Raw genomic sequence first — 13,923 nt, forward strand, 5'->3', positions numbered from 1 at the left:
TCAGAATTGCCATCATCAAAAAATCTACAAACGGTAAATGCTGGAGATGTGTGTGGAGAAATGTGGAGAAAAGGGAACCCTCATACACTGTTGGTGGGAATGTAAATTGATACAGCCACTATGGAGAACAGTATGGAGGTTCTTAAAAAACTAAAAATAGAACCACCATATGACCCAGCAATCCCACCACTGGGCATATACCCAGAGAAAACCATAATTCAAAAAAAACACATGCACCCCAATGTTCAGAGCAGCACTATTTACAATAGCCAGGACATGGAAGCAACCTGAATGTCCATCAACAGAGGAATGGATAAAGAAGATGTGGCACATATATACAATGGAATATTACTCAGCCATAAAAAGGAACGAAATTGGGTCATTTGTAAAGACGTGGATGGACCTAGAGACTGTCATACAGAGTGAAGTAAGTCAGAAAGAGAAAAGCAAATATCGTATAATAACGCATATATGTGGAATCTAGAAAAATGGTATAGATGATCTTGTTTGCAAAGCAGAAATATAGACATAGATGTAGAGAAAAAATGTATGGATACCAAGGGGGAAAGGGATGGGGAGGGAGAAATTGGGAGACTGGGATTGACACATATACATTATTGATACTATGTATAAAATAGACAACTGATGGGAACATACTGTATAGCACAGGGAACTCTACCTAATGCACTGTGGTAACCTAAATGGGAGGAAAGTCCAAAAGGGAGGGGATATCTGTATGCATATAGCTGATTCATTTTATTGTGCAGTGGAGGCTAACACAACATTGTAAAGCAACCACGCTCCAATAAAAATTAATTTAAAAAAGAAAAGAAAAGAATAAAAGAACAGATGGTTAATGTAAGCAGAGAGATGGAAACCCTAAGAAAGAATAAAAAAGAAATGCTAGAAATAAAAAACAGTGCAACAGAAATGAAGAATGCCTTTGATGGGCTCATCAGTAGACTGGACACAGCTAAGGAAATAATCAGTGAGCTTGAAAATATGTCAATAAAAAATTCAAACTGAATACAAAGAAAAAAGAGAACAAAAATGCAGACAGAATATCCAAGAATGGTGAGATAATTTCAAAATGTGTAATAAGCACATAGTTGGAATGCCAGTAGGAGAAGAGAAAAGGGAACAGAAGAAATATTTAAAGTAATAATGGCCAAGAATTTTCCAAAATTAATGACTATGTAGTAGAGAATTCTTGCCCAAAAAGAGGGCTAGGCTTTTTCCTTGGCTTCTGGGAGGTAACCTTGGTTGTACCTGATAGGAATGTCTTCATTTAGGGCAAGGGTTGGCTATGCCAGATCTTAGAGTATTGCTAACCACACCTGATAGTAGAAGCTGCTCATGCTAGAAAGACCAATCATGTGATTTAAGGTGGGAGCTTTGGGTCAAGTGGTATCAGTCAACCCTGAGGCTGAGATCAACCAGGTGGACAATCAATCATGCCTGTGCAATAGAGCCCAAATAAAAACTTCTGAAGCCTGAGGCTCTGGCAAGCTTCTCAGTTGGCATTACTCTGTATTGTCACACATTGATGCTGGCTGGGCAATATGTCCTGACTCCATGAGAGAGAACAATAGAACCTGTGTATTTGGAACCTTCTCAGACTCTGCCCTATTCATCATTTCCTTGGTTGATTTTAATTTGTATTCCTTCCCTGTAATAAACCACAGCTATGAGTATAATAGCTTTCAGTGAGTTCTATGAGTTCTTCTAGCAAATTACTGAACAGAGTGTGGTTTGGGGGAACACCCCCAAACTTGCTGTTGATGTCAGGAGTGAGGTTGGCCTTATGGAGAACTGTGTGCCCTCAAACTTGATAGCTGACTCTAAACTTTGTGTCTTTGCCAACTCCAGGCAGTGACAGTCAACAAACCACAGATCCAGGAATCTCAGAGAACACTAAGTAGGATAAAATTATGTGCATATTAGGCACATCATATGCAAATTGCAGAAAGCAAAAGACAAAGAAAATCTTGAAGTAAGCTGGGAGTAGGGGGAACCACCTTACCTTTGAGTAACAAGGATAAAAATTACATCAGACTTCTCATCAGAAACATACAAGCAAGAAGAGAGTGGAGTGAAATATTTGAAGTGTTGAAAAAAACATCCCAACCAGTATAGGATTCTATATCTATTGAAATTATTCTTCAAAAGTGAAGGCTAAATAAAGACGTACTCAGACAAACAAAAATTGAGTGTATTCATCACTAGTAGACTTGTTATGCACAAAATGTTAAAAGAAGTTCTTCAAAGAGAAGGAAAATTATATAGGTCAGAAACTGAGGTATACATAAAGAAAGAGTATCCAGAGAAGGAATAAATGAAGGTAAAACAAAATCTTTTTTTTTCTTATTCTTAATTGATCTAATAGATAACTGCACAAAGTAACAATAGTAACAGTGTTTTGGGTGATTATGGTATAGAGATAGCTAGACTAGTAACAGCAATGTCATAAGGAACAGAAAGGAGGAATTAGGAATACTCTGTGTAAGGAACCTGCACTATTTGTGAAGCAGTAGTACAGTGTTATTTGAGAGTGGACTTAGATTAGCTGTAAATATATATTGCAAACTCTAGGGCAACCAAAATTTTTTTTAAATAAGTATAATCAATACGCCAAAAAGAAATCATTGGAATATGCCTACCACTACTAAAGAAATTGAATCAGTAAGTAATAACTTTCCAAAAAAAGAAATCACCAGGCTGAAATGGTTTCACTGGTATATTTTACCAAACATTTAAGGAAGAAATGATACAAATTCTTTACAATCTCTTCCAGAAAATAGAAGTAGAAGGAACACTTCCTAATTCATTCTATGAAGCCAGTATTACCCTAATACCCAAACCAGATAAAGACAAGAAAGGAAAGCTACAGACAAATATCTCCTGTGAATATTGGTGCAAAATTCCTCAACAAAATATTAACAAAATGAACCCAACAGGGACTTCTCTGGTGGTCCAGTGGTTAAGACTTTGCCTTCCGATGCAGCGGGTGCAGGTTCAATCCCTGGTCAGGAAGCTAAGTTCCCACATGCCTTGCGGCCAAAAAACCAAAACATAAAACAGAAGCAAATTCAATAAAGACTTTAAAAATGGTCCACGTCTTCAAAATTTTTTTTAATAAATAAAAATATTTATTAAAAAAAAAGAAAAAGAAAATGAACCCAACAATGTATAAAAAAATTATGTAACACAACCAAGTGGGGTTTATTGCAGATGTGCAAAACTGGTTGAACATTCAGAAAAAATATCAATTTAATCCACCACATCAATAGGCTGAAGAAGAAAAATCATATGATCAAATGAATTGATACAGAAAAATATTTGACAAATCCAACACCTAATCATGATAAAAACTCTCAGCGAACTGTGAAATGAGGAGGATCTCCTCAACTTGATAAAGAACATCTCAAAACACCTACAGCTAACATGATAATGATGAGAAACTGGATGTTTTCTCCCTATTTTGGGAACAAGACAAGGATGTTCCCTTTAAGCACTCCTATTCAACATTGTACTGGAAGCTGTAGCTAGTGCAATAAGACAAGAAAAGGAAATAAAAATTATACAGATTGGGGAGGAAGTTTTAACTGGCTTCCTTCATAGATGATAAAGTTATCTATGCAAAAAACACAAAGCATCTACAAAAAAAAAAAAAAAAAACCCAAAACAAAAAACCTCCTAGAACTGAAAAGCAATTATAGCAAGGTTAGGATACAAGGTTAAAATACAAAATTCAGTTGCTTTCCTTTATACTTGTTTAAAATGAACCAGTGGAATTTGAAAATAAAAGCACAATGCCATTTGCATTAGCATGAAAAATTAAATACATATATAAAGATCTAACAAAATATGTAGAGAATCTACATGCAGAAAACTACAAGACTCTGATGAAAGAAATCAAAGAGGATCTAATAAATGAAGAGTTCAGGTGTCAGTTCTTCTCAACTTGATCTATAGATGTAGCACAATCTCAATAAAAATCCTGGCAAGCTATTTTATAGGTATCAGCACACTGATTCTAAAGGTTACATAGAATGGCAAATGACCCAAAGCCACCAATACAGAACTGAAGAAGAATAACATAGTTGGAGGAATCACACTACCCAAATTCAATTTAATTATATTAAAGTTACAATAACCAAGATAGTGTGTGGTATTGGCAAAAGGATAGACATATAGACGAGTGGAATCACATAGAAAGCCCAAAAATAGACCCACGCAAATATAGTCAACTGATCTTTGACAAAAAAGGAAAGGCAATTTAATGGAGAAAGGATAGTGCTTTTAACAGCTGTTGCTGGAACAGCTGTATGTCCACAGACAAAACAAAACAAAACAAAACATGAGCCTTGATACAGACATTATACCTTTAGCAAAAATTAACTCAAAATGACAATAGACCTAAATGTGAAACACAAGATACAAAATTTATAGAAGAAAACGTAGGAGAAAATCTGGTAACCTTAGGTTAGCACTGAGTTTTTAGATACAACACCAAAACGGTGCTCCATTAAAATAAAACTATTAAAATTCAAAACTTCTGAGAAAGTCACTCTGAAGGGAATGAAGCCATGGACTGGGAGAAAATATTTGCAAACTACTTTTTTTTGAGTTGTATGAGTTTTAAAAAATATATTCTAGATACAAGTGACTTAATAGATGTAAGATATGCACAAATTTACTCCTATTCAGCAGATTATCTTTTCACTTTCTTCATGGTGTCCTTTGAAGCACAAAATTTTTCTTTTTTTTTTTTTTTTTTTTGGCGGTACGCGGGCCTCTCACTGTTGTGGCCTCTCCCATTGCGGAGCACAGGCTCTGGACATGCAGGCTCAGAGGCCATGGCTCACGGGCCCAGCTGCTCTGCGGCATGTGGGATCTTCCCGGACCGGGGCACGAATCCGTGTCTCCTGCATTGACAGGTGGACTCTCAACCACTGCACCACCAGGGAAGCCCAAAATTTTTCATTTTGATTACATCCAGTTTATCTATTTTTTTCTTATTTAGTTTTCTTCTATGAGTTTATAGTTTTAGCTCTTATATTTAAGTCTTTGATACATTTTCAAATTAATTTTGGTGTATGGTATGAGAGAGGGGTCCAACTTGATTCTTTTGCATGTGGATATCAAGTTGTCCCAGCACCATTTGTTGAAAGGACTATTCTTTCCCCCATTGAATTGTCTTCACACCCTTGATAAAAATCAGTTGACCATAAATAAGAGTGTTTATTTCTGAACTCTTGATTCTATTCTAGTACTGAATTGTCCCTCAGGATGCAGGACTTTCAATGCTAAAACCAGGATAATCTGGAGCAAACTAGGATTTTGGTCACCCTACAGCTGAGTAGGGCTTGACCAGCCACTGCCCAGATTCTTCTCTGATTTTATATACATTTCACTGCACCCCAACCCTTCAACTACTGGATCCATCCTTCCTTTGAATTATCACTATAGAAATCATTGCATGTTCAGGGAAAGAATTCAAACACCATAGAAAAGTGTAAAGCAGAAAACAAGTGACTCCAAACTTCCATCCCTACTCTGCAGAAATAACTACTGTTATCTCCAAAAAGTTTTGACACATATATGCATCTTTCCTTTTGATAAGGACACAAGTGGAAATGGAACATGCATACAGTTTAACAATCAGCTCTTGAAGCTGTACAATGTCCACTTTATGACTGTACGCCAGTCATTTCACAATACTCCAGACACCAGCCTTTAGCTCTATTGAAGACTAGGTCCCCTGGGAAGCTGACTCTGAGATGGAGGTCAGCATGGAGTAAGTTTATTGAAGAGTGACAGATGTGAGGAGTGAGGAAGCAGGGCTGAGCATAGGGAGAAGTTGGACTGCAATGCAGTCATGACAGTGACCTCTGGGATCTTCATAAATCCCTTGGGATATCAGTGGAGACTTAAATTCAAAATAAAAAATTGGGAAAGGGAGCAAGATGCCATGGGTATAGGTCAGAGCTGCCACCCATTGCCTTACCCAGGGACAGAACAGGACACTGCATAGTCCCTTGTTCTCTTCTCTCTCTCAAACCCAGTCCTGGGCATGGGCTCAGAAATGTGACAGGTCCTGCCTTTATTATTTTTTCTTTCCTAATTGCCTTGGCTACAACTTCCAGTACAATGTTGACTACTAAGAGAAGATATCCTTTTGGGCTTCCCTGGTGGCGCAGTGGTTGAGAGTCCGCCTGCCAATGCAGGGGACATGGGTTCGTGCCCCGGTCCAGGAAGATCCCACATGCCATGGAGCGGCTGGGCCCGTGAGCCATGGCTGCTGAGCCTGCGCATCCGGAGCCTATGCTCCACAACAGGAGAGGCCACATCAGTGAGAGGCCCACGTACTGCAAAAAAAAAAAAAAAAAATTTCCACAAGAGAAGATATCCTTTTAAATCTGTTGAGACCTGTTTTGTGGCCTAACATTTGGTCTATCCAAGGATGTGTTCCCTGTGCAGTTTAGATGAATATGTATTCTGTTGTTTTTTGGGTAGAGTGTTCTATAGATGTCTGTTAGGTCTAGGTGGTTTCTTTGTTGCTTTTCTATACATTACTGAAAGTGGGATATTGAGGTTTCCAATTATGATTGTTGCATTCTCCATTTCTCCCTCAAGTCTACCTATTTTTGCTTCATGGACTTTGGTGCTCTATTGTTAGGCAAATATATGTTTATAATTGTTATATCTTGATGTATTGACACTTTTATTAATATATATTGTCCTTCTTTCTCTTTTGCATTAATTTTTGTCTTGAAGTCCATTTTGTATGATTTTAGTATAGCCACTCCAGCTCTCTTGGTTACTGTTTGTATGGAATATCTTTTTAAATCCTTTCACTTTCAACATATTTGTGTCTTTGAATCTAAAGTAACACTTTTTAAAGAGTACATTGTTGGATTTTTTAAAAGTCAATTCTACCTACACCTTCCTTTTATTTGGAGAGTTCCGTTCATTTACATGTAATGTGATTACTGATAAGAAAGGACTTCCTCCTACTATTTTGCTATTTTTTTCCTATGTGTCATATCTTTTTTGTTCCTCACATCCTCAATTACTGAATTCTTTTTTAAAGAATTAAATGGATATTGTCCATTTAAATGGATATTGTCTGTCATAACCTTTTAATCACCTTGTTGTTTCTTTGACTGTATAGTTTTGGGGTTATTTTCCTAGTGGTTGCCTTGGGGATTACACCTTAATCTGTGTCAATCTAGTTTGGATTAATAAATACAGTATACAGAAACTTTTTATTTTATTTTTTAATTGAAGTATAGTTGATGTACAATAGTATATAAGTTACAGGTGTGCAATATATAGTGATTCACAATTGTAAAGATTATATTTATTTATTTATTTGTGGCTGCCTTGGGTCTTCGTTGCTGCACGCAGGCTTTCTCTAGTTGCAGCGAGCGGGGTCTACTCTTCGTTGTGGTGAGCGGGCCTCTCATTGCGGTGGTTTCTCTTGTTGCAGAGCACGAGCTCTAGGTGGGCAGGCTTCGATAGTTGTGGCACTCAGGCTCAGCGATTGTGGCTCTCAGACTCTAGAGCACAAGCTCGGTAGTTGTGGCGCACGGGATTAGTTGCTCCACAGCATGTGGGATCTTCCTGGACCAGGGCTCGAACCTGTGTCCCCTGCATTGGCAGGCAGGTTCCTAACCACTGAGCCACCAGGGAAGTCCCACAATACATCCTTGAGCCTATCTTACACCCAATAATTTGTATCTCCCACTGCCCCACCCCCCTCTCCTCATTGGTAACGACAAGTTTGTTCTCTACATCTGTGAGTCTGCTTCTTTTTTTGTCATACTCACTAGTCTGTTGTATCTTTTAGATTCCACATATAAATGATATCATACAGTATTTGTTTTTCTCTGACTTATTTCACTTAGCATAATGCCTTCCAAGTCCATCCATGTTGCAAATGGCAAAATTTTATTCTTTTTATGGCTGAGTATTCCATTGTATATATACCTCACATCTTCTTTATCCATTTATCTGCTGAACAAAAACCTTTATATATTTTCTTGTCACTCATTATATCTTTAAATATTGTGTGCTCATCAACATAGATTTATAAGTTTTTTACACAGTTACCTTTGAAATCAGATAAGAAAAAAGAGAAGTTACAAAGAAAAATGCATCAATACCATCTTAAATATTTACCTGTACCAATACTTTTACTGATGTTCTTTATTTCTTCATGTGGGTTCGAGTTACTGTCTAGTGTCCTTTCATTTCAGCCTGAAAGAGTCCCTTTAACATTTCTTGTAGGGCACATCTGCTAGCAATTAACTGTCTCAGTTTTTGTTTATCTGAGAATATGTTAATTGCTCCTTCATTTTGAAGAATAATTTTGCCAGATGTTGATTTGGGGTTGACAGTTTTTCATGGAACCCTTTGAGCATGCTGTCTCACTGCAGGCGAAAGCAAGGCAGCATGTGTGCACCAGACCCTCACCAGGGTCAGACGTGTACACCCAGACAGGAGCTGGATTTGAAACAGATGAGAATGAAGCAAAGGTTGGGAGGAAAGAAGTGTTTGCCAGGGTGGGAGGGCCTCCTTCAGCAGCACCTTCTGGATGAGCTGTGAGTACCGTCGGTCATGGAAATATGACAATAGGCTGTAGAAAACTAGAGCCATGGTCTGGAAGGATGGCCTGTGGTTTCCAGTCTGAGACAAGCAATGATTAGCTTGGTGGCATAATTGGGGAAATGAGGAAGGAAATGTCATCTGGGGGAGAACAGACAACTGGGAGACAGTGCCATCTGTGCTGAGTTAGGAAAATTAGGAAGTGAGAGAGGAGAGGACTGTGAAAGCAGGGGCTGAGAGGCATGATATAGGCATCAGTTAGAATTCTGTGGGTTGCAGGTCACGGAAAGGCAACCCAAGCCAGCTAAAGCCAGAAAAGGGAATTTATTCTAAATATATGAGATTTACAAAATCCTTTGGGAGCTGGAGAACCAGGCTTGGAAAACAGCCAAGAAGGATGGTGGCTCCAGGGGGAATCTTGCAGGAACGGCGCGGCCAGGACCCCTCTGCAGGACACCTCCACTGTGTTAGAGTTGCCAAGGCCACAACAGGACATCATCACTGCGGCCAGTGCTGGGAAGTCCATCTAACCATCTCTCAGTCTTTCATGACGTGCTCAAGATTAGCTCAGACCCAGGCAGGACCATCTGATGGCCTGAGTGTACATCACATGGCCACATCCAACTGCCTGCAGGGACAGAGCAGACCAAAAAGGGAGGTGGCGGGGGGTCGCTCCAGAACAGGAAGGGGCCAGATGTTGTACAACCCTCAAACGAGTCCCGTTCCATTATAGTAAATGATGTAAAGGGAGGTGTGATTTTGAGAGAAGAGAGACCTGAGTGTGTTTGTCAACTTGGAGAAGAGAACCAGTGAGGGAGGGCGGGATTAAAGATGCAAAAGGAGGGGAAACGATTGGAAGAGCGGATGGAGGTTGTGTGCCCAGGTGGGAGGGGCTGGTCAAGCGGAGGAGGAATCTTGACTTTGGGGAGAGGTGTGAGTTGGGAGAGAAGGCGCCTGGGAAATTTCCATTCTTTCCATCTGTTCCAATCCCTGCCTTTCCACAACAAGCAGGTGTTTTCACGAGGGAGAAGACTTGTTTTTCAATAATGAAAACTGACCAAAGTGGTGATTCATCATTTTCTAAAATCCGACTCTTTGTGGGAGGGGAAATCATTTCAAACCTGCTTCCTCGTTGGACCTGAGTGAGGACAGGGTTGTCACGGGAGCCTGGGCAGGCTGACGCTGTGGTAACCCCACCTCTGGGTCCCCCACCCCCTGCTACAGGGGAAGGGTGACAGCTCCTTGAAACCTCAGAACCTCATGTTCCCAGGACCCAAAACCGACTAGTGAAGCATCATTTCCCTCTTTCCTCTCAGCCTCTGACTGCTAGAAGCAGGAACTTAGCAGGGGACCCTGCCTGGCCCAGGGTGTCAGGCCTGGCGGGCTGGGGTCCCACCTGCCACTTCCCACAGTGCCCTGAGGTTGACGGTTTTTCATGGAGCCCTTTGAACATGTTGTCCCACTGCAGGCGAAAGGGGGGCAGGGTCTGTCCCATTGCTGGCTCTACACACCCCTCTAATGGAAGCTTTCCCTTCTGAGGAAACCACAGTGAGACTTTGCAGCTGAATGAAATTTTATCTGAAAGCTGCCCCATGAAATGGGGAGCCCAGACAGTTGCCCAGGTGCAGCAAAAAGTTTTAGGTGAGTAGAGTTAGTCTGAACCCAGGATTTACAGAGGCCTAAAAATGAGGCCTGCGAGGTTCACAGGACCTGCCAGGTACACACAACTGAGCTGCTCGCGTCCCTTTCAGGAAAGGACTTGCCGCCCAGCTGCAAGGAGTGGGGTCAGCTGACCCCGCCAGCTGTTAGCTCTTTTAGGGTCAGCCTCAGCTTTTGAGCCAACTTTATGGTTTTCTTGGGTGGCTCCCAGCCAATGACTACACAAGGCAGTGGTAGCCAAGGTCATGCTCCTCTCCGAGAAGGCCCCCAGCCAATGACGGTAGTACATGGACCTAACCACCTCCACCCAAAGCCAGACCCTCTTCTGGGCCATCTGCCTCAGAGCTCCCAGGTGGGCTGGCAGAGACACTCTCAGGTTTGCATATGGTCCAGACACTCGCCTCCCACCCCACTCCTGCATCCTCCCCTTTCCTGAACAAGTGTTCATCTCTCATAAAACTCTCATCTCTGCATCTGCCACTGGAGAACCCAGCCGGTACACCACTCATCCATCAACTCAGCACTAAGCCCCCCTGGACATCAGCTGTCTGGACATTAGCTGTTGCAAAGTGAAAGGTGATGGGTGACAAGTGGTATAGTGGAGGTTCAAACCAAAGGTTATGGTGTCTGAACCAGCTCGCCTAGTTACGCCTAAGCCACCTCTCCCCCGAGGCCAGGGCTGCAGGACTCAAGGAAACATGCCTGAGGCTACAGGTCACAAGTAGGGGGCTTTCCAAGCAAAGCCTCCGAATTCTGGTGTGAACCTCTTGCTGGCCCAGTGTGTCTGGTGGTTTTCCAGGGCCCAACCCTAGGTTCTGCATCTTTGTTCTGCTGACTCTCTGCCCAGGATCCCAGGACACCAAAGACCCAGAAAAGTAAGAGTCCAGGGCTCTAGACCCCTTCTGGGGGCCTGGGCTATGTGTAAGAGGGTGTACCATAGACTGCAGTGTGTGGACAAGACTGAAATTAAAAGCCAAGCTACACATCTGGAGGGGGCATTGAGCCAAAGGACAGAGACAGACTTCAGGCCAAAGGCAACAGGACTGAGGCCCTGCCCTCTTCCCTCAGGGACACAGCAACTTGCAGGACCCGAGTGCCCAGAGGTGAAACCACGGCTATGCTCAGAGTACCAGCAAGGCAAGGCCACCAGAGTGGGAGAAGAGTTCACCTTTGATAATCTGACACAATTTTGCAGTTAAAGAATAGACACATGTATATGTATAACTGAATCACTTTGTTGTACACCTGAAACTAACACAACATTGTTAATCAACTATACTCCGATATAAAGTAAAAAGTTTAAAAAAAAGAAAAAAATCTAGAAAGAATATTTTAAAGTCAGCATACTATAAGTTTTGTTTATAGTTTATATTTCAATTATAGGCTATAATATTTAAAATATGGGTTAATTTTTAAATTATAGGTAATAAATATGGGTAATTTAAATTTTATATGTCTAAGTTACGGGTAAAGTCTTAGGGTCTGGCAGGAGGGCTTTTAGAAGGTTTGTGTGTCCTCAGGCATGGGTGATGAGGGAGACGTTAAAGGTGGTAAACTCTAACTCTAGGGCTCCGAGCAGGAAGGTGACACTGAAACAGGGCCCAAAAGGCTGCATCAAAGGAAGTGAAGAAAGGCAGGCAATGCGTGTATCTGGCGGGAAGGTCGGGTGTAGTGACAAAGAGGACCAACTAGGGAACAGCTCTTCTTCTCGCAACCATCTGAGATGTTTCTGGTTGACAGTAGGGGCTGGGCTCACTCAATCATTCAGGGACCCAGACTGCGGGGCCTCTGCCCTCTTTTACACAGGGCTTCCAAGGTGGCCCCAGAAAAGGAAGGCAAACATGGAGGATTGTGGAGGGGAGGAGTTTTGTGGGCCACGTCTAGAAGTGGCCACAACATGTCTGCTGATGAACAATGCCGGGGCCCAGCCACACCAAACTGCAAGGCGGCTGGGAAACGTGGAGCATCTAGGTGTGCCCAGGAGGACAGGGAGAACAAATTTGGGTGGAGAGCAAACATCCTCTGCCCACAGCAGGGAGTCGACAGTGACTGGAGCACACAGAGCAAACCTCATAGGGGACGACCGGAGGCATGCTGGCAACTGCCTAACAACTGGCTTTCTGGAAGGAAACAAAATGGAAGTCCTGGTTATGTCAAACTGTAATCAATATCGAGGCTGCAAAGAACAAAGAGCTTTATTTGGGGGTCTTATGAGTTGCAATTTGGGAGACAGATTCCAAACAGGGTTCCGGGGAAGAGAAAGAGTCAGGGGCTCATAAAGGCAACAGCCACAAGGCTATACTCTGACACAGGAAGAGAAATATTTGTCCTTAAGGAATAGGCTGTCATGAATTATTCTAGGGTAAGGGTCTGATAAGTATCTCGGGTTTCTAGCAGGTGTTCTGGATGTCTTCGTTAGGACAATATGTAGTTAAAAGATCAGATTCCATCTGGGCTGAGACATGGGTAAGCCACACTTCCTCAACGGCCTCCAGGCTTCATTTTAGAGACCTCTCATAGCAATACCAACTCCACTTTTTATTTTCTTTTCACCATTGATAGCATTTGCTGATTTACTTGGTATATTATAAATATTCCCACCACCATCAGCTTCACACTACCAGCATACCAGCATGATCAGTGAACAAGGAGCTGGGAAGAGATGTATAGTAGCAGCCCAGTACATAGTTGAATTAGGGTTCTTCAGAGAAACAGAACCGATCAAGGGTATATATATATATGTATCTCAAGGATATATAAATCGCTTGATTATATGATCTTCCCCAACTTACAATGGAGTTATGTCCCAATAAAGCCATCGTTAAGTCAAAAATGCATTTAATACACCTAATCTACCAAACACCATAGCTTAGCCTAGCCTACCTTAAACATGCTCAGAACATGTACATTCGTTGGGCAAAAATCATCTGACACAAATTCTCTTTTACAACAAAGCGTTGACCATCTCATGTAATTTATTGAACACTGTACTGAAAGTGAAAAAACAGAATGGTTATAGGGGTCTAGAATGGTTGTAAGTGTATCTGTTGTAAGTTCCTGGCCATGATCGCCTGGCTGACCGGGAGCTGCGGCTCACTGCCACTGCCCAACATCATGAGAGAGTATCATCTGGCATGTGGCTAGCCCAGGAAAAGATAAAAGTTCAAAAATTTGAAGTACAGTTTCTACTGAAAGTGTATTGCTTTCACACTATCATAAAGTCGAAAAATCCTAAGTTGAACCATCAGAAGTCAGGAACTGTCTGTATATATCAAGAGATTTATAACAAGGAATTGGCTCACATAATTATGGAGGCTGAGAAGTCCCAAGATCTGTAGTTGGCAAGCTGGAGACCCAGGAGAGCCGATGTAGTTCTAGTTTGAAGGCAGGGAAAAAACCAGTGTCCCAGCTCAAGGCATTCAGGAGGAGGAGTTCCCTTCTACTCAAGGGAGGGTCAGCCTTTCTGTTCTAGTCAGGCCCCCAGCTGACTGGATGAGGCCCAGACACTTCAGGAAGGGCAATGTGCTTTATTCCATCTACTGATTCAAATGTTAGTTTTCTCCAGGAACACCCTCACAGACACACCCAGAATAATACTTGACCAAGTGTCTGGGCACCCTGTGGCCCAGTCAAGATGACATAAAAATCAAC

General features: G+C 41.8%; 1 protein-coding gene across 1 annotated transcript in view; it reads left to right on the forward strand.

Moving 5' to 3' along the window:
* The window catches only part of ARHGAP22 (Rho GTPase activating protein 22), a gene marked incomplete at both ends in the record, with an annotated part of 209,168 nt that overhangs the window by 28,259 nt on the left and 166,986 nt on the right, over positions 1–13,923 (forward strand). The window lies entirely within an intron of this gene.

This window comes from Leucopleurus acutus (assembly GCF_964270905.1).
Source record: "Leucopleurus acutus genome assembly, chromosome: 14".
Lineage (NCBI taxonomy): Eukaryota > Metazoa > Chordata > Mammalia > Artiodactyla > Delphinidae > Leucopleurus > Leucopleurus acutus.